This window comes from Schistocerca serialis, chromosome 7 (assembly GCF_023864345.2).
Source record: "Schistocerca serialis cubense isolate TAMUIC-IGC-003099 chromosome 7, iqSchSeri2.2, whole genome shotgun sequence".
NCBI lineage: Eukaryota > Metazoa > Arthropoda > Insecta > Orthoptera > Acrididae > Schistocerca > Schistocerca serialis.
Window position 1 is genome coordinate 391,057,284 of NC_064644.1, and position 19,949 is coordinate 391,077,232.

At 40.5% G+C, this 19,949-nt stretch overlaps 1 pseudogene; it reads left to right on the top strand.

The window, feature by feature from the left end:
• The first annotated feature begins 19,415 nt into the window (after positions 1-19,415).
• LOC126413673 (5S ribosomal RNA) lies at positions 19,416-19,532 on the top strand (annotated as a pseudogene).
• Positions 19,533-19,949: the final 417 nt, after the last annotated feature.

Here is a 19,949-nt window from a genome sequence, read left to right on the forward strand (position 1 = left end):
GGTATTGCTGATTGCAAAAAACAGGTCGGCAGGGCCAGGTGAATCACCATGTATAGTTAAATTTGTGAAAAAAAGTCAGTGTCGTAATTCGGTGACTATAAACGATAAAAATTACTTGCTCGTTGGGAAATCTGCAATATTATCTGCTTTAACTTGGTGAAAACCGAACCTCGGTATATTTATTCATTCTCGACACACCTGGGGTGGTCTGTTTTAGCTGCTTTACGCTGTATATTGCAAGTATACTTTTCAAATTCACCTTAGCATAATTTATGAATCAGTGGCACCGCAGCAGTGACGAGACAAATCATGGTTATCACCTATATATATACATTACCTACGATGAGAGTTGTATTTGCTCCCTATCATATTCCACACTTACTTGACATTTTATTTCGCGTATCTTTTGGACTTGGTTTCATCAAAAGAATACTGGAGAATGAAATTTTCTTACTTCCACGTACTCTTTGTGTCCAGCTTCCGCATTGTGTGTGGAATCGTACTTTCCCCTGAGCCCCTCACACATCGTGGCTTTTAGCTGTTTTTCTGCCACTGGACCACTTTCTGACGCAATAAATTCCTCTTACTGTCTACCGCGTATGATGGGATGGGGATCGGCGGGTTTTGGGGAGACCCATGTATGCTATTTTCCTGTGAGTCATGTACAACGTTATCGAAGCTTCAGATGAACATGTGGTGTATAAATAAGTCATTCATGGAGCAGGTATTCTCACATTTTTTGAGTGTCGAAGATTTTTGACATCTTCTCTGTAACATTTATGGAAGTGACCTGAACTGCTCGTACATTTGCAACTGTGATGATGCTGATAAACAGTCATGCCATATGAGTGCAAATTATCCATAACAGCAGAGTAGAACGTATTATTGGTATTTAGCACTACTATATCTAGTGCAAGGAACTGATGTAGAATACATGTGACATCTTGTTTTGATACAAACATTTTTGGTAAATACCTAACTTGATGGTAGAGGCAGAATATTATCACCTCTGATCAGAAGACAAAGATACTTCTAGACAATTTAGCATGAATACATACAGAGCGAAGGGAGCTAAAAAACAGAACGGAAACTTGGTATAAGAGGTACTAACTTCATTTAAATCACTCGAATTTATAGTCCTGGAATGACGTAAGAAGGCGGCTGGTGTGGCAGTGCACAGTAGCAGAAGGCGATATACCACGTGACGCTCCAGTTAATAGCGGCATTCTGCCATATTTATCTGTAGCGTGCGCTTCAAGGTCCACGCAGAATTTTCTATGCAGGAATAATAATGCATGCGGTGTTTGAAGGCATTGTGAGCTGCGTAAAACCCATGGGCAGGGGCAACTGACTATCCTTAGTTATTTTTTTGTATGGAATTTGAAAGAAGCTTCTAAGAGGACTTCAAGGACGTAACATGTATGAAACTTGGTTAAATAGTATCAAGATAACAGGGCCACAAACCACTGTCTCACCGTCACGAGAAGAGTTTCCACAAACAAGTGACCTCTTATACCGAATGTAAGCAAACACGTTAACTCAAGTGCGAATCTTGTATTTATTTTCACGGCTCTCAAAATATTTATCATGAACATTGCTACACGCCGACCGCTGTGGCCGAGTGGTTCTAGGCGCTTTATTCCGGAACCGCGCCGCTACTGCGGTCGCAGGTTCGAATCCTGCTTCGGGGATGGGTGTGTGTGTGTGATGTCCTTAGGTTAGTTAGGTTTAAGTAGTGTTAAGTCTAGGGGACTGATGATCTCAGATGTTAAGTCCCATAGTTCTTAGAGCCATCTGAATCATTTCTCAACCATTGCTACACGCGGTAAATTGACTCTGGATAAATAATATTGCAAGTTGAATTTAAACTGGAGTTAACGGCAGCACTGGTCCATGTTATAAGGCACTTCATGCCTTCAGGAGTTGTCTGTGTTTCCTAAAAGACATCTTGTTTCAATTTTCGCCACAGGTAAAATTACAGAAGTCTTGTGTTTGGTGAGTAAACAGACCATTTCACGTTTTCTGAATGACCGTTCCAATGCTCTACAAATGTTCACTTAAGAGGGTCTGTCATTATATGTGCGGAATGGGAGGGACATCCAATATGTCGGTACCACATTGATTATCTTATGTTCATTGTGATTTCTTCCAATAACTGCTGCGGCAGCATATCTTAGGAACTCGAGATACTTATGTTTATTTAGATTCTCGTCAATAAAACAGGGACCCGTGATGCGAGTCTTGAAAAATACGCACCAAAAGTTGATAGACCACTTCAGCGTTGATTTTCAACTGAAGATTAGTGCATATTGTGAAGACTCATTTGTACATGGTTTGAAAACCAAAATTTCGCAGAGATAAGCGAAGATATTCGGCCGAACTGTAACATATTTTGGAAGTCATTGCATGGAACTATAGATGCAGCGAAATTTGAAGAAGATGAAATGTGATGGAATATAGTATTCGTAGAACACTCCTTTAACTGATCCTTCTTGTATTTCCGAGACGCATGTTAGTGACATTTGCGTTTTGTGTTACTGTTGCTAAAATGTTAGTTTCATTTCTTTCATTAGCTGCTCTTCTTCTTCCTTGGCATATTTTATTCTTCACACTTCCGGTTCAAAATGATTCAAATGACTCTGAGCACTATGGGACTTAACTTCTGAGGTCATCAGTCCCCTAGAACTTAGAACTACTTAAACCTAACTAACGTAAGGACATCACACACATCCATGCCCGAGGCAGGATTTTAGCGGCCGAAAACTTCACACCGTAGCGGTCGCGCGGTTCCAGACTGAAGTGCCTAGAACCGCTCGGGCACTCCGGCCGGCTTCACACTTCCGGTTTCCAGAACTGTTTTTATGTTGTTTGTAAACACAGATCGTATGTGACTGACACGATTTGGACATTCTTCAGCATGGAACCGCACAGCTGCGATAATAGTTTGTCAACATTCGCCATAAGTGACATTCACTTTTTTGGCCATCGGCTACATTGTAAATCTCTCCATCGCTTTGCGAGCAAATTATCTGACTGCTGCAGCAGCAAACAGACTGATGGGCTTCAAGAGCACAGGTAAACACAAAATCTCCCTTTCCCGTGTTAAATTGCTCTGCGAACGATGTAATTTTTATTGCTTGCCGACTGTTCAGTTACATCCAGATGGCACAATAAAAGTGACACGTTCATGAGCCATAATTTAGATTTGAACTATGTTAATAACGACGCTAACCTCAAATGATTCGTTCCACATACTTTTATAAATTGTAGAAATATCGCAAAATCTGTGACATCTCTTGTAAAGGCAAAGGAATTAACGCAAACGGATTACTAGTTGATACTGCTGCGCTAGTAGATAGGAGTAGCACATTGGCATGCATCATCTGTGCGTAGTAGCGTGTTTGCGAGAATGACGACAGAGTTTACTTAGAAACTGACACAATGTAATAGCAGGATCACACACACTGACACCAACATGGAGAGTTTGCTAGCAAGGGGAAGTGTCTGAATAGCAGCAAAAAAGTCTCAGTAAACATAGGGTCGAAAATGCATACCTTAAGAGCTATACTGTGAAACAAATCTCTTCTACTGCAAGTTCTTTGCTTTACATATTTTGGGAATTGGTAGTATGGATCATAAGAAGAAGAAAAGTCCAGTAGACATGTGCTCTAAAATGCATTCCTTAAGAGCTACGAGCACTTGTTCATCTTTGCTGGTTTGAAACACAACTCTTCTAACGATGAAGCGCTCGTAGCTTTTAAGGTATGCGTTTTAGAACACATGTTTGTGGACATGTTTTCATATTTTGGTCCATACTACCACTTCGCAAAATATGGAAAGTAAAGAACTTGCAATAGAAGAGATTTGCTTCACAGTGTCGAAGATGAAAAATTGCTCGTAGCTCTTAAGGTATGCGTTTTCGACCCTGTGTTTCCTGAGACTTTTCTGCTTCTAGTATTGTGTACTTTCAACTGTATGTGTTTAGGACATTAATTATGGTACACCCTGCATATGTAAAAAAGAAAACAATAGTGACCCAGGCAGAGTTTTTTCTTTATACCAGTAATGTTCACGATTTCCCGTAGACAATAAGTCTTCAGCTGTGAAATTATATGAATCTACTGCTAAACGATAATCTTCAGCAGAAACTAATACGGTAGGTGGAGACCCGAGCTCGATCGTCTGTCTCGAAACCTGTGAGCCTGTCAGAGAAGCTCTCATGAGACGTTTTATTGGCCACAGAGCCCTCTACAGATGCCTGCCGCGCTGACAACAGTTTTGTGGAAAGAATAGCATTGACTTTCTTCAAAACTCGTAGAACGTGTCAATAAATTTACTCATAGATGTACAGAGGTTGAACAGAAGTATGTTAACATCAAAAACACAACACATTACCATGCCACTGGCATTCTAAACAACTTGCAGGCGTCCCGGAATGCATAAATAAAAGTCCTGTATGGTTTTCAAGAACGGTTATAGCATCAGTCGTGCAAAATAGTAGCATGTGTCAGGTAACGATGAGAGAGGTGGATAGCGATCACTTAACCTTCTCTATAAAGTAGATCACAGAGGCTCAATAATATTGATATCTGGTGATTGTGGTGGCCGAGGCAGAGGCGATCGTCGTGCTACCCAGACCAGTCCTGGACGATTCAACTTGTGTGAACAGGGGCCCTTTACTCTTGAAACATAGCGTCCACGTTGGGGAACAAACATTGTACCATGGGATGGAACTGATCAAGCAAAATGGTCACATAATCCTTAGTAATATTGCCATCTTTCAGAGTACCGTGGGGCCTATGCAATACCACCCAATGGCTGCCCAAACCATCAACATCACCGACCCCCGCCGTGTTTCTCTCTTGGGACGCTAGCTGGGCGAGAACTTGGAGACAGTGTGAAACAAAACTCATCCGACCAAATGACGTTCTTCTATTGCTACTGTATTCTGCGTTGTGATTTGGTGGATGATGTTTTTCCGCTTTCCGTCCATGCGGTATAAATCTTCGATACGGTCCCTCTTGAAACACCAAACACTTCGACTACCTTGGTTTCTGAAGCACCCACGAGAGGAGCACCAACAATTTGTCCGCGTTCGAATTCCCCTAGCTCCGACGTAATTTACTCACAACTACATAGAATAATGTTCTGAACACGACTGACGCTTGCAACATGTTGAGCACATTCAACAGGGCTATTCGTAGTCAAATATAGCACAACCTTCAGGCTTGTCTAGTATCTGCATTATTTTATCTTCAGGTATGCATTTCTCGTGATAGTAGGAGCCCAGGCGGTTCTTTATATCAATAATGGCCACGATTCCCCTTAAGCATCAGGTCTTCAGCTACGAAATTACGTGAATTATTGTCCAACTCATACACGTGCTACATTATTGCTTTGCTATCTCGAAAAAGAACACAATCATTTTTTGCACTCCATAAATGTACTCGCGTTTTTAAGTTTGATTTATGTGTTGGCAATTGCTCTGATCCTAAAACTCAGCGCCATTAACACGCCCAGCATAAATGGTATTGTCGTTGTTGCGATCTTCAGCTCGATACTAGCTTCATGCAGCTCTCCATGCTACAAAACACTGTGCAAATACATCTTCATTTCTTCATAACTACTGCAACTTACATCCATTTGAGCCTGGTTACTGTAGTCAAAGCTTAGTATACCGCTACAATTTTTATAACCCACACTTCCCTCCTTTGCCAATCTGACGTTTCATTGATGCCACAACATGTGTCTTATCAAATTATACCTCCTTTTAACCAGATTTCGGTATAAATTTCTAATTTCCACAATTCAGTTCCGTGATTCACCATTAGTTATTCGAGAATGCAGGCTTTCTCGGCGAATTTCGATGATAAAATCTACTCGGTTTGACAGCCGAGACAATGTGTTATTCTCCAGCAACGTTTCAGGAAGTTTCTTACTTGCCATCTTCAGGCGCCATCTTCACCTTCAGCATTCTTCTGCAGCACCGTATTTCAAACGATTCTAATTTCTTCTCGTCCTCAGTGCTTATTGTCCGGGTGTCACTTCCGTGCAAGGCTACACTCCAGACATGAATCTTCAGAGAAGTCTTCTTAACACTTAAATTTATCTACGATGTTAATATTATCATTTTCAGGAATGATTTTAGTGCGGAATTAACCCCGTAAAGCCGCTGTGGCCGAGCGGTTCTAGGCGCTTCAGTCTGGAACCGCACGACCGCTACGGTCGCAGGTTCGAATCCTGCCTCGGGCATGGATGTGTGTGATGTCCTTAGGTTAGTTAAGTTTAAGGAGTTCTGAGTTCTAGGGGACTGGTGACCTCAGATGTTAAGTCCCATAGTACTCAGAGCTATTTGAATCAATTAACTTGATAACACCAGTTTCCAGTCGCCTTGGATTCCAAATTTAGTAACGTTGCTCCGATGTTTGTGTGAGAATTTTCGACACCAACGTTAAAAAGTATTGTATTATGTTATTCAATTTTGTGAGAATTTTCGAACGCCGTGAAAAAGTACATCGTTCCTTTAAAAGAAAAAAAAAGCTATATTTGTTTCAATATGTCGATTGACTCTCTGTGTAGACACTTTTTTCCTCAGCTAATTTCGGTTGAGAAAATACGGTATGTTGTGGCACATCGTGGAGTATTTCGGGTTCTGTTTCTGTGGTCACATCAAGTTCCGATGGGTGGCGGCGCTGTACTAACCTTCAAAATGTCGACTGTAACAGAGGTGCTTTCCAAGTAGAGAGTCGTCATTGAGTTTCTTTCGCCGGAAACCCAGAGCATCGTAGACATTCATAGGTGCTTGCAGAACATCAAGTGAAACCTGGCAGTCAACAAAAGCACTGTGAACCGTTAGGCGAGACGTCTGTCATCATCGCAACAAGATCGCGGAAATCTGATCTCCCGCGTTCTGGCCGGCCGCACACGGCAATGTCTCCTGCAGTGCTAGAACGTGCGGACACAGTCATTCGAGATGGTCAACAAATCACAAACACCTCTCTGTTGGCAGTGATCACCAAGCTTCATTGGACTGTTCTTTCTCATCCACCCTATAGCTCGCATATAACACCTTCCGACATTCGTGTGTTTAGCCCAACGAAGGATGAACTCTGCGGGGAGCAATATATCGACGATTGGGAGGTTATTGATGCAGCAACACGTTGTCTCCGATATCGGCCTGTATTGTGTTACCACGCTAGCATACAGGCTCTCCCAGTACGGTGGCTTTGAACTGAACGGAGATTTTATCGAAAAACAGAGTTTGTATCCCAAAAAGAGGGGAATAATGTGATGTACTGGAGTCACGAATTAAACTAACCCCCTTTTCGAAAAAAAATTGTTGCCTTACTTATTGTACGCCTTACGTATCAATGCAGAATACCTCGTTTCGATATCTTCAACAGTTCACAAAATAAAGTGGGTGATACGGCTTTCGCGACTTACACTGTACGTGAGTTGTGGTTCCAAACGACGCTATGTAGTTGCGCCAGTTAAGGAAACATGTTTGTGGCAGTGTTGAAGAAAATCGCTGGTTTAGATTAGTGGGTCATTCTTGACTTCAGGTACTAGGGTAGCGCCTTCTGCTGACCTTCATGCGAGCCAGAGAGCCGCCGCGCAACTCTGCGCAGATCGACGTCACGAGTTCGGCGACTTGTGGGGGCGTGGCTGGGTGCGTTTGTGTGGGCGTCAGCCAGCGCCGGCGTCGGCGGGCGACGCTTCCAGGAAGGGGACATCGGCGCTGTTGCCTCATCTGTTATTGGGAACTGCCTAGCTGGAAAATACGAGAAACCCGCTGACATTCACAGCATGGGGGAGGGCAATTGCTGACGCTCTGGAACTTACGCTCGCAAAACACGACTTCTCTTTTCAATGCGAAATAAATAAAAATGACGACCATCCGAACTGTGACATTTAGCGTCTCATTACCAACGTCAAGCGGATACAATTGATCGCAAGATGAATTTTTAGAATATTAAACTCGCTTTGTAGAAGTTTCACATCCACTCTAAAAGTGTATGCACTGAGGTGACAAAAGTTATGGAATAGCGATATGCACATATACAGTTGGCGATAGCATTCCGTATACAAGATATGAAAGGGCAGAGCATGATTCGTGTGAACAGGTTTCCGACGTGCTTATGGCCGAACACGGAATGGTAGTTGGAGCTAGACGCATGGGATATTCCGTTTCGGAAATCGTTAGGTAATTCAATATTCCGAAACATACAGGGTCAAGAGCGTGCCGAGGATACCAAATGTCAGGCATCACGTCTCACCATGGACAATGCAGTGGCCTACAGCTTTCACTTATCGACTGAGAGCATTGGCGTTTGCGTAGAGTTGTCTGTTCTAACAGACTTGCAACACTGCGTGAAATAACTGCAAAAATCAACGTTGAAAATACGGCGAACGTATCCGTTAGGACAGTGCGGCGACATTTGTCGTTAATGCGCCATGGCAGCAGACGACCGACGGAGTACCTTTGCTAACAGCACGACGTCGCCTGCATCGCCTGTCCTGGGCTCGGAAAACCGTGACCTGGTCAGACGAGTCCAGACTTCTGTTGGTAGGTGCTGATGGTATGGTCTGAGTAGGGCGCAGACCCTACGCAGCCGTGGACCCAAGTTTTCAACAAGGCACTGTACAAGCTGATGGTGGCCCTATAATGGTGTAGGCTGTGTTTGCATGGAATGGACTGGGTCCTCTGGTCCAACTGAACCAATCATTGACGGGCAACGGTAATGTTTGGCTGCTTGGAGACCATTTCCCGCCATTCAAAGGATATAATGTTTCCAAAGAACGATGGAATTTTTATGGACGATAGTGTGCCATGTCAATGAGCCACAAGTTTTCGCGATTGGTTTGAAGAACATTCTGTACTGTTCGGCTGCCCGACATGAATCCCATCAACCATTTGTGGGACATAATCGAAACGTCAGTTCGTGCACAAAATCCTGCACCGTCAACAATTTCGCAGTTATGGACAGCTATGGAAACAGCGTGCCTCAAATTTTCTGCATGGGACTCCTATTGACTTGTTGAGTCCATGCCACGTCGAGTTGCTGTCCTTCGCCGGGAAAAACGAGGTCTGGAGATATTTGGATGTATCAAAATGGTTCAAATGGCTCTGACCACTATGGGACTTAACTTTTGAGGTCATCAGTCCCCTAGAACTTAGAACTACTTAAACCTAACTAACCTAAGGACATCACACGCATCCATGCCCGAGGCAGGATTCGAATCTGCGACCGCAGCGGTCGCGCGCTCCAGACTGTAGCACCTAGAACCGCACGGCCACCACGATCAGCTTGGATGTATCCCATGGCTTTTGTTACCTCAGTGTAGAACGAGAAATAACTGGTAAAGATTATAGCAATACGAATGTAATCGGGAAGTCAATACTTGCAGTAGCCGATCAAACAAATATTTGGACCTTCGTATTTATGTTCCCATAGTTCTAATAGACCCTACTTGACCCTGGACATAGATAAATGTAACATATTGGAATAGGAAAAGGAACTCACTACTGTACAACTACATTATTGATGACAAATTGCTGGAAATAGTATTTACCATAAAATACATAGGAGTAGCTATCCAGGGCGACCTTAAGAGGAATGACCTCTCAAAACTCGACGAAGGAAGTGGCTTAAAGACTCTTGTTCGATCGATTCTTTAGTATTGTTCATGAATCTGGATTTCGTACCAAGTAGGACTGATAGAAGAGAGAGAGAGAGAGAGAGAGAGAGAGAGCGAGAGAAGATCCAACTAAGAGCGGCGCGTTTCGTCACGGGATCGTTTATTCAGCACCAGAGTGTTACCGAGATGCTCAGGAAACTCCGGTGGAAGATGTTCCAAGACAAGCGTTGTGCATCATGGAGAGGTTTACTATTCTAATTTCGAGACAGAATTTTCCGAAAAGAGTCGGACTACATATTAATTGAAGTTAAAATCTTCTGGTTTATTAGGCCACGTCTAGCAATAGTGGACACCAAAAGATCCCGAGGAAGATGCCAGCAGAGGGGTCGAAACGTCGATCATTTTAGAAGAAACATGACGCGGCCTAATAACCCAGAAGATTTTAACTTCAGTGTCAACGGCCACGAAAGCCTGCAGGCTTACATAAAACATATTAATTACACCCACATATATCTCGCATACTCACCACGACGAGAAAATTTGAGAAATTAGAGCCAGTATAGAGACTTACCGACAAGCATTCCTCCCACGCGCTGTTCGCTAGTGGAACTGGGTAGGGATGATCAGTTAGTGGCACCAGAAGCACCCTCCGCCAGACACCATTAGGTGGTTTGCTGACTATGATGTAGATGTAGATGAAAGATGAACAAGGCAAGAAAGTCTTGCATTGGCGATTTGACGAGAATCTATGTGAAGATCTTTCCCTGCTTTTGGGAGCGATTACTTAAAAATTCTCATCAACATCCTCACTTTTAAGATTAGTATCTGAAGTGTGTTATACTATGCAATGGGTGACGTGGGACATCTGCACCAAACACTAGAGACGACTCAATTCTTCCCACTTGTGATACATGATGCCATTTAAAATATATATATATATATATATATATATATATATATATATATATATATATTCTCCCCACTGCTCTCCCCAACAGTCTAATATCTGCCTATCTGCCTCACTCACTTTCTTCATCCTGCTCTCTCTCTCTCTCTCTCTCTCTCTCTCTCTCTCTCTCTCCACACACACACACACACACACACACACATACACACACACACACACACACACACACACACACACACAATTATATATTACTAAAAAAATCGCATGTTGGCAACACAACCTACCCAAAAAACGAATGAACAAACATAAACATTAACTGTAATACTGTGCTGAGCTCGAAACCTTGGAACTGCAGATCTGTTTCTCATCTGAAGTGAAGTGCAAGTAACGCTAGTGCAGCGTAAGAGAAACTAATATCGAAAAAGGCAAAAAAAAAAAAACTACCAAGTATACACTGTATGGACAGCGAAGATATTTTCGATCTCAGCCTCCGCTAACAACGGAGAAAACTGACGTGATTTACAGAATATGTGAACAAGAGGCGAGTACATCGCAATTGAACTGCATTCCAACTTTATAAAAACTGTTTATAATGTATACCAACCAAAATGTACAATCATACATATCCATATTCCCATAAAGGCCACAGAAGATGCCTCTTAAGCAAAAGCGAAACTCGTACGGCGAAAATTTCTATGTAATTAATTGCAATAAGACGGAGAAATCAATAATAATTTATTTTAACAGCTGCTGCGGATGATGGTCATGCAAAAAAAAACATATCATTTATAAGTGTTTGGCGGAAGGGATAAGGTTAGATGGTTAATAAAAACTGGTCTCTCAATTATCCGGTATGGTGGCATCGCCTAATTTATGAAACAGAGCGTATGTAGGGAAAAAAAAAATTGGGGCGTCCAGACTGGACGAACATTAACATAAACCCTCGCAAATGGGAGGCGTACGATAAAAAAAATTAGAGATCGTTACAAGCATCATCTAATACCGTGTAATTCGGCCTTTGGACTTGATAACAGCCTGGATCCGGTTTGTAAGTGAGACCACACCCTTGTGCAGGTATGTCGCATCCAGGTTAAGCCACTCGCTGAGGATATGACTGCGAGTACTGATTTATTTATTTATTTATTCATTAAACGTCACTTTCCATATGACCAAATTGAGGAGCAAATCTCCAAAATCATGGAACGTGTCAGTACATGAAATTACAACACAAAAGTAATAACAGATAAAAATAAATGTTTATGAACCCGAAAAAAGTCAGTCCATAAGTTTAAGTAAACGCAATCGACAATACAACGAGACTCAGCTTAATTTTTCAAGGAATTCCTCGACAGAATAGAAGAAGTGAGCCATTAGGAAACTCTTCAGTTTCGATTTGAAGGCGCGTGGATTACTTCTAAGATTTTTGAATTCGAGTGATAGCCTATTGAAAATTGATGCAGCAATATACTGCACACTTTTCTGCACAAGAGTTAAGGAAGTCCGATCCAAATGCAGGTTTGATTTCTGCCGAGTGTTAACCGACTTGATGCTGCTTATTCTGTGCAATAAGCTATTATTTTTAGCAAGAAATGACGGTAAGGAACTCGTATATTGAGAGGCCATTGTCAAAATACCCAGACTCGTGAACAGGAGTTGACAGGAGGTTCGTGAACTTACACCACTTATTGCCCGAACCCCCGATTCTGAGCCAAAAATATCCTTTTAGAATGGGAAGAGTTACCCCAAAATATAATACCAAAGGACATAAGCGAATGAAAATAAGCAAAGTAGACTAATTTTCGTATCGAACGATCACTCACTTCAGATACCTTTCGAAAGTAAAAATGGCAGTATTAAGTTTTTGAACAAGATCCTGAACGTGGGCTTTCTACAACAGCTTACTATCTATCTGAACACCTAGATATTTGCACTGTTCAGTTTCACTAATCATATGCCTGTTCTGTGAAATTAAAACATCAGGTTTTGTTGAATTGTGTGTTAGAAACTGTAAAATCTGAGTCTTACTGTGATTTAGCGTTAGTTTTTTTTCTACAAGCCATGAAATTAGGTCATGTACTGCAATATTTGAAACCGAGCCAATGTTGCACACAACAGCCTTTACTACCAAGCTAGTACCATTTGCAAACAAATATTTTAGAGTTATCCGTAATACTAGAGGGCATATCATTTATGTAAATAAGGAACATCCGTGGCCCAACACTGATCCCTGTGGCCCCACCCACTTCACTGTGCCCCACTCAGATCCCACATCACATCCATTGTCAATATTGTGAATAATGACGTTTTGCTGTCTGTTGCTAAAGTAAGAGGTGAACCAATTGTGAGCTATTCCCCGTATTCCGCAATGGTCCACCTTCTGGAGCAATATTTTGTGATCAACGAAATCAAATGCCTTAGTTAAATAAAAAAATATGCCTAGCGTCCGAAACCTTTTGTTTAACCCATCCAGTACCTCACAGAGAAAAGAGAATATAGCATTTTCAGTGGTTAAACGACTTCTAAAGCCGAACTGTGCATTTCATAGCAAATCGTGTGATATAAAATAATCAATTGTTCTTACATACACAGCCTTTTCAATAACTTTTGCAAACAAGGCATAGAAATAGGTCTAAAATTATCTACATTATCCCTTTCTCCCTTTTTTTTTTTTTTAAGCGGCTTTACTACTAAGTACTTTAATCGTTCAGGAAACTGACCATTCCTAAAGGAAAAATTACAAATATGGCTAAATAGAGGACTAACTCGTACAGCACAGTAATTTAATATTCTGCATATTCTCCATCATAACCATGAGAGTCCTTAGTCTTCAGTGATTGAATTACTGACACAATCTCCCTCTTGTCTGTATCACAGAGGAGTATTTCAGACATCAATCTCGGAAAGGCATATGCCAAGAAGGTTATAAGATTGCCTGTGGAAACTAAATTTTTATTTAATTCGCCAGCAATGCTCAGAAGATAATTGTTAAATCAGCGATGGTGGAAATAAAAGAAAGGTACAGAAGTGGAATTAAAATTCAATGTGAAAGGATATCAATGATGAGATTTGCTGATGGCATTATTATCCTCAGCGAAACTGAAAAAAAATTACATGATCTGCTGAATAGAATAAACAATCTAATGAGTGCAGAATGGGGATTGAGAGTAAACGATGGAAGACGGAAGTTATGAAAAGTAGCAAAAATGAGAACATCGAGAAACTTGACATCAGGATTGATGCTCACGATGTAAATGAAGTTAAGGAATTCTACTACCTATGCAGGAAAATAACCAATGACGGACGGAGCAAGGAGGATTTCGCAAGCAGACTAGCACTGGCAAAAAGGGCATTCCTGGCCAAGAGAAATCTACTTGTATCAAACACAGGCTTTAATGTGAGGAGGCAATTTCTGAAAATGTACGTTTGTAATACAGCATTGTATGGTAGTGAAACATGGATTCTGGGGAAACAGGAACAGAAGGGAATCGAGGCATCTGAAATGTGGTGCCACAGATGAATCTTGAAAATTATGTGGACTGGTAAGGTACGAAATGAGGGTGTTCTGCGCAGAATCGGAGAGGAAAGAAATATCTGGAAAACACTGATAAGAACAATGGACAGGATGATAGGACATTCGTTAAGACTTCTTGGAATTACTTCCATGCTACTAGAGGGAGCTGTAGAGGGCAAAAGCTGTAGAGGAAGACAGCGACTGGAATACATCCAGCAAATAATCCAGGATGTAGGTTGCAACTGCTACTATGAAATGAAGAGGCTGGCACAGGAGACGAATTCGGGGTGGGCCGCAACAAACCAGTCAGAAGACTGATGAATCAGAAAAAAAACCTACGGAATGTTTTTGTGGTACATAGTAACCCTCCTACCTGTTACTTGAAAATGAAAAGTATATATAGCAAAATTGAAATTCTCAGTTTTTAATTCATGCTTTATTCGACAGGTGTTGATTAGTAACATGAAACAGAAGGGTGCTGTAGTAAAAATAAAAAACAATACAGATGTATCATATAGTGCTAGGAGATACAATTCCCTAAAAAAAAGAAAAATTTTAAAAATTCAAAACAGCGACGTACCAATGATCTCTTCAATACTACTTGTTTTTTTTATTCATAAACAACTTTCCAGTTATCAATAGTAAAGGGAAACTCTTGCCTTTGATCAGTGATGATGAATGTTCTTTTGAGTACAAAATAACAGCAATAAATACAGAGTTTTTATAGTTGTACCTATAAACTGTACTTGCATAAAACTAATTACTTTAGTTACATAAAAGCGCAGAAGTTATGCCATCAACTAATTTTTATTGCTTATAAAATGCAACTTATATTTTGTAAGGATATAAAATGCACAAGGGAGTAACACTGAACGATGTGCGGTTCGGATTTCGTGCAAAAGAAAGAAATAAACAAACAGAAAACAAAAGGAAGTCGTCAGCTCCCGGGTCTGTCTCGCACATTCATTTATGTTTCTTACCCTACCAATGCTACCAATTCTACACATAACTTACTACGTCACTTATGTGCTATACCAAAACTAGAGAATCGTAGGTTTGATAGTGTGCAACTCGAATAGTGATTGAAAGTTTTCAGTAACATGTCTTATGGAATTGGCACACTTCACTCCCAGAAGAAGTGTTGGTGCGTTCAATGGTTCGCTTGAAAGGGAATTTCTCACTGCGATGGTGTATGTCATTGGACGCACTTCCATGCAAAACGCTGTAACTCTTTCCACAGAAATTGTGTAATTTTCAGATAAGTTAAATTTGAGAGCAAACCAGTGTCGTTGTTAAGAAACAGAATTATGTTGATGTGGCGTTACACTTCACAGAAGAGTGGACGTAACCGGCTGTAAAATGGCCATCAATGTTGTGTACGTGTCAGCTGTCACTGGGACAGAGACAGTAAGAGCTAAGAGTGGAACCGGGAGGCGAACCAATCCGAACAGGTAAAGAGGAGGCCACAAGATTTCCTAAGGCAATGCTAGACGAAAGATAGTAAATGTGTCTCGGAATGAACGGAGAAAATTTCGGAATATATAGAATTTATATACATAACCAGTACCAGCTGAGTAATTACAAAACCTGATACAACAATAAGAAGTGAATTCAAATAGGACTAAAGGGCTGATTAGGCTATTGAATGCCTTAGAAGCTACTATTGTTGCAAAACCCTTAATTAGGCAGTCTTCTAGAAAATTAATACCATCCACCCAAAACTTATACAGTGACCCGCAAGGTGGCACTGGGTTACGGTTTTCAAAGGTAACAACAAAATTATCTACTACAAACGATATCCAGTAACGTACAGTTTACTGCAATTGAATAAATTTCTTTGTTTCACGTCTATGATCACAAACTTGTTAGGTCCTCAGACTACTGGTTTCGGTCAACATGACCATCTTCAGATCTGCAGCAAAACATGTGCAAGACTGTCTACAGCTTGAAACAATCCAATAGACCCTGATGGAAAGTATTACTGAGATACACATGAAAATTATGTGCCTTAAATATGACAAAGCATACCTGTTCTAAAAACATGTACAAATACAATGGAGCCTTAGTGGCATTGTCAAATGATAAACACAGAATCAGTGACACCATCGTCACATACACATATAAAATACGTTATATGCTAGAGTCACCTTGTTAACAGCACTACGGTTCAAAATAAACTGCCGTACAGTTGCCACAAAATGGTTGTGTCGAAAGGCCGCCAGATGTCGCTAAATCTAGTGCGCTCTTGTGGCGAATTTTAGATGAAAACGTAGTGACATACATAAGAACCAACTAACAGAGCTCACAGAGTAATATAAAAATGATAAAACAAATAGCAAAAGAAGCCAATGAATTAAAACAGGCAGTTGTAAGTAATAAGCGCCCTCTGTTGGCGTGTCCGACAGAACGCCGCATGGGCGAAAAGTGGTTAGACGAACTAAACCGCCACAGGGTCCCTCGTACCCAGCGACACGCCGTTCCATAAAATAATGATAAAACACTGTAGCCCATTAACAAGATTATCTAGTTAATGAACTCTATTATATAAACAGAGAATAGACAAGAAAACGAGAGTTATACACTCATCGTAAGGAAACAAAATAATTACGTAAAGCGTACCAGTTAAAGAAACAGGCAAGAATATAGAAGAGAGGCGTTTGTAATTAGAGTAGAACATTATCAAACAATCCAAAGTCGGTATTGGATACAAAATCGCTCTCCCAATTGAGCACTTTTGTTGGTTCTTGGTTTTTCGCTTCATAAATTTGTAGCTCTTCTAACAAGTGGAGAGCACAACCTTTCAGCACCCTGTGCAGAATAAGCATATTAAACTCAGTTCTGGTACTGTAAGTGCAATCCCAAAGCAGTTTTATTACGTGGCTGTGAATGCTCTTTGGACATTACGTTAATAGAGCGGCCAGTTTGGCCAATATAATATTTCTCACAGCGTTCTTGCCCCTTCTGTGTTTGTATATTTCATTAACTAGATAATATTTTTAATTGACTGGTACGCTAATTTATCATTCTTTTCTTGGAACGACGTTTCGCCGGTTACCACGGGCGGTTAAGTTCCTTTAACCATTTCACGCTTACTCGGAAACTGGCGGTCACGCCAACAGACGACGTTGATTATTTACTACAGTCTGTTTTCAACCATTTGACTTATTTCGCTATTTGTTTTATCATTTTTATATTATTCTTTGAACTGCGTAAGCTCGTTCTTGTGTACGTCACGATATTTTCATCTAAAGTTCGCCACAAGAACGCATTATATTTATTGTCACTTAACTATTTCCTTTTGAACAATCTAATTTTCGTTGTGTTTTAATTTACTGGATTTTATTCTGTAATGACTTATACACCTGGTAAGCCAGCTACAGACTTTACTGATTGTATTCTTCTTTTCATTTTATATCCCACAATAACATGATTGTTGAATATGTGTACACATACAGCAGCGACATCTGCCGAACTTTTGATACAAACATTTTGTGACTGCTATACGGCAACTTCTTTTGTACTATAGCGCTGTTGACTAGATGATTAGTATATACCAAACTTTATATATGTGTGACGATGCTAGCTCTGAGTTTATCATTTGACGATACCACTATGGCTCCATTATGTTACGACATGTTTTTAGAAGAGGTACGCTTCGTCATGTTTAAAATGCATAATTTTCAGATGTGTCTCAGTAAGACTTTTCATCACGGCTGTAGATAATCCACTAGTTGTATTTGTGCTTTTCCCATATTTCGCTGCAGATCTGAAGATAGTCATTGGTGACCGAAACCGATAGTCTGAGGACCTAACAAGTTTGTCATCCTAGACGTGATATAAATAAATTTATGCTACACTTCCTGGATCACTGTTCCATTCCCGACCATGTCGCAGCTTGTGAAACTATTGCACGAGACTGTTTCATTTGCCGACTGATGTGGTACACTGATTATGAACTTTGGTCATTAATTCCTAAGTACCGTAATTATGGTTAGATACACAAACGAACGTATTAGATTGTCAATGAATTACTACATAGAAACACGCTTACAGCTTTTCATTTATTGGTTTCCACATATTTCGTACAACAATGGCTCCACTGATTTAATGACGATAATGAAGGTAAATTCGAAGCGCACAATATTGTATTGTACATCTTACTGATAATTTTATACAAGTTTCATTTACTGCACAAAAATAATCACACCATGTTGTAACTCGTAATTAAGCACCTACTAGAATACCTGTCAAAAGTTAAATTATTCATCGATATCGGCGCATTCATTTTCATGTACGGATTTAACGTAAGTTAAATGTTGCAACAAAGTTGGTTATCAGTGCGTGAGAGGGTAGAGTTCCCTAGATACGATAGTGTGGATAACGCTTTTATGACGGGCGGCGTGAAGGTAAGCAACACTTAGACATATTTTCGTGAGTTGTGACTCATATACGCCGAATCTGAGTTAGGTGAACAGGGACATATGGAAGTGCTTCAGTATCGTATCGCATGCGTCCGCGTTGTAAGAAAGAAAGCATTATTATAATTTCTATTCTGCTAACTTACATTCTCCATAGATCAGTATCATTTCTGTCTTCTGTTCGTTGGTGTTCATTTTACCCACATTAACTGTCAACTGTTGACGACTGACTAAAGTACAGGTCTTGTGTTCCGATTTGTCGATTTTCATCCCCGCCATGTAAATAACGTAGTAAATTATAGTATTACTAGTAGTATTGTTAGCATTATTAGGGAAAGAAACATAAATTAATGTGTGAGAGAAACTCAGAACTGATGACTTCTCTTTGTTTTTTAATTATTTTGCACATAATTAGAACTGCACGTCGTTTAGCGTCAGTCCATTGTGTATTTTACAACCTTAAGAAATGTAAATTGCATTTTACAAGTGAAAAAAAATAGTTGATAGCGTAACTTCTGCACTTTTAAATAATTAAAGCAACTACGTTTGACGTAATTACAGTTCAAATGCACAAACATAAACAAATTTATATAGATATTGTTGTTAATTTGTATTCAAAAGAACATTCTTCATAGTAATCAAAGGCAAGGGTTTCCTGTTATTATCTATAAGTGCGAAAGTTGTATATATAACAGAAACATGTTTTATTTAAGCTCAACGAAATACTGAAGCGATGTTTGACATGAAGGTTTTTTATTTATTTATTTTTTGACATAATTAAATTTTCTGCCACTATGTGATAAACTGATTTTTTTTTTAAATTTTTACTGCAACATTCCTCTGTTTTACGCTACAAATCAACAACTTTAGAGCAAAACCTAAACTAAACATTGACAGTTTCAATTTTGCTATAAATAATGTTTGTGTTTAAGTAACATACGACAACGGCCGTGCCGCAGTGGATACACCGGTTCCCGTGAGATCACCGAAGTTAAGCGCTGTCGGGCGTGGTCGGCACTTGGATGGGTGACCATCCAGCCGCCATGCGCTGTTGCCATTTTTCGGGGTGCACTCAGCCTCGTGATGCCAATTGAGGAGCTACTCGACCGAATAGTAGCGGCTCCGGTCAAAGAAAACCATCACAACGACCGGGAGAGCGGTGTGCTGACCACACGCCCCTCCTATCCGCATCCTTATCTGAGGATGATACGGCGGTCGGATGGTTCCGGTGGGCCACTTGTGGCCTGAAGACGGAGTGCTTTTTAAGTAACATACAGGAGGATAACTATGTAGAACAAAAATGTCCGTAAATCACCCAGCCCTTTATCTACCCTCACTCTGTTTCTAGATGGTTCACCACTTCCGGTTTCTATGGAAATCTAGTAAAGACTGACTGCATACGCAAACAAAGCAAACGAAATGGGGTAATTCCCGATAGGTGTGCAAACACCTAACGTACGGGTAATGCGGTAAC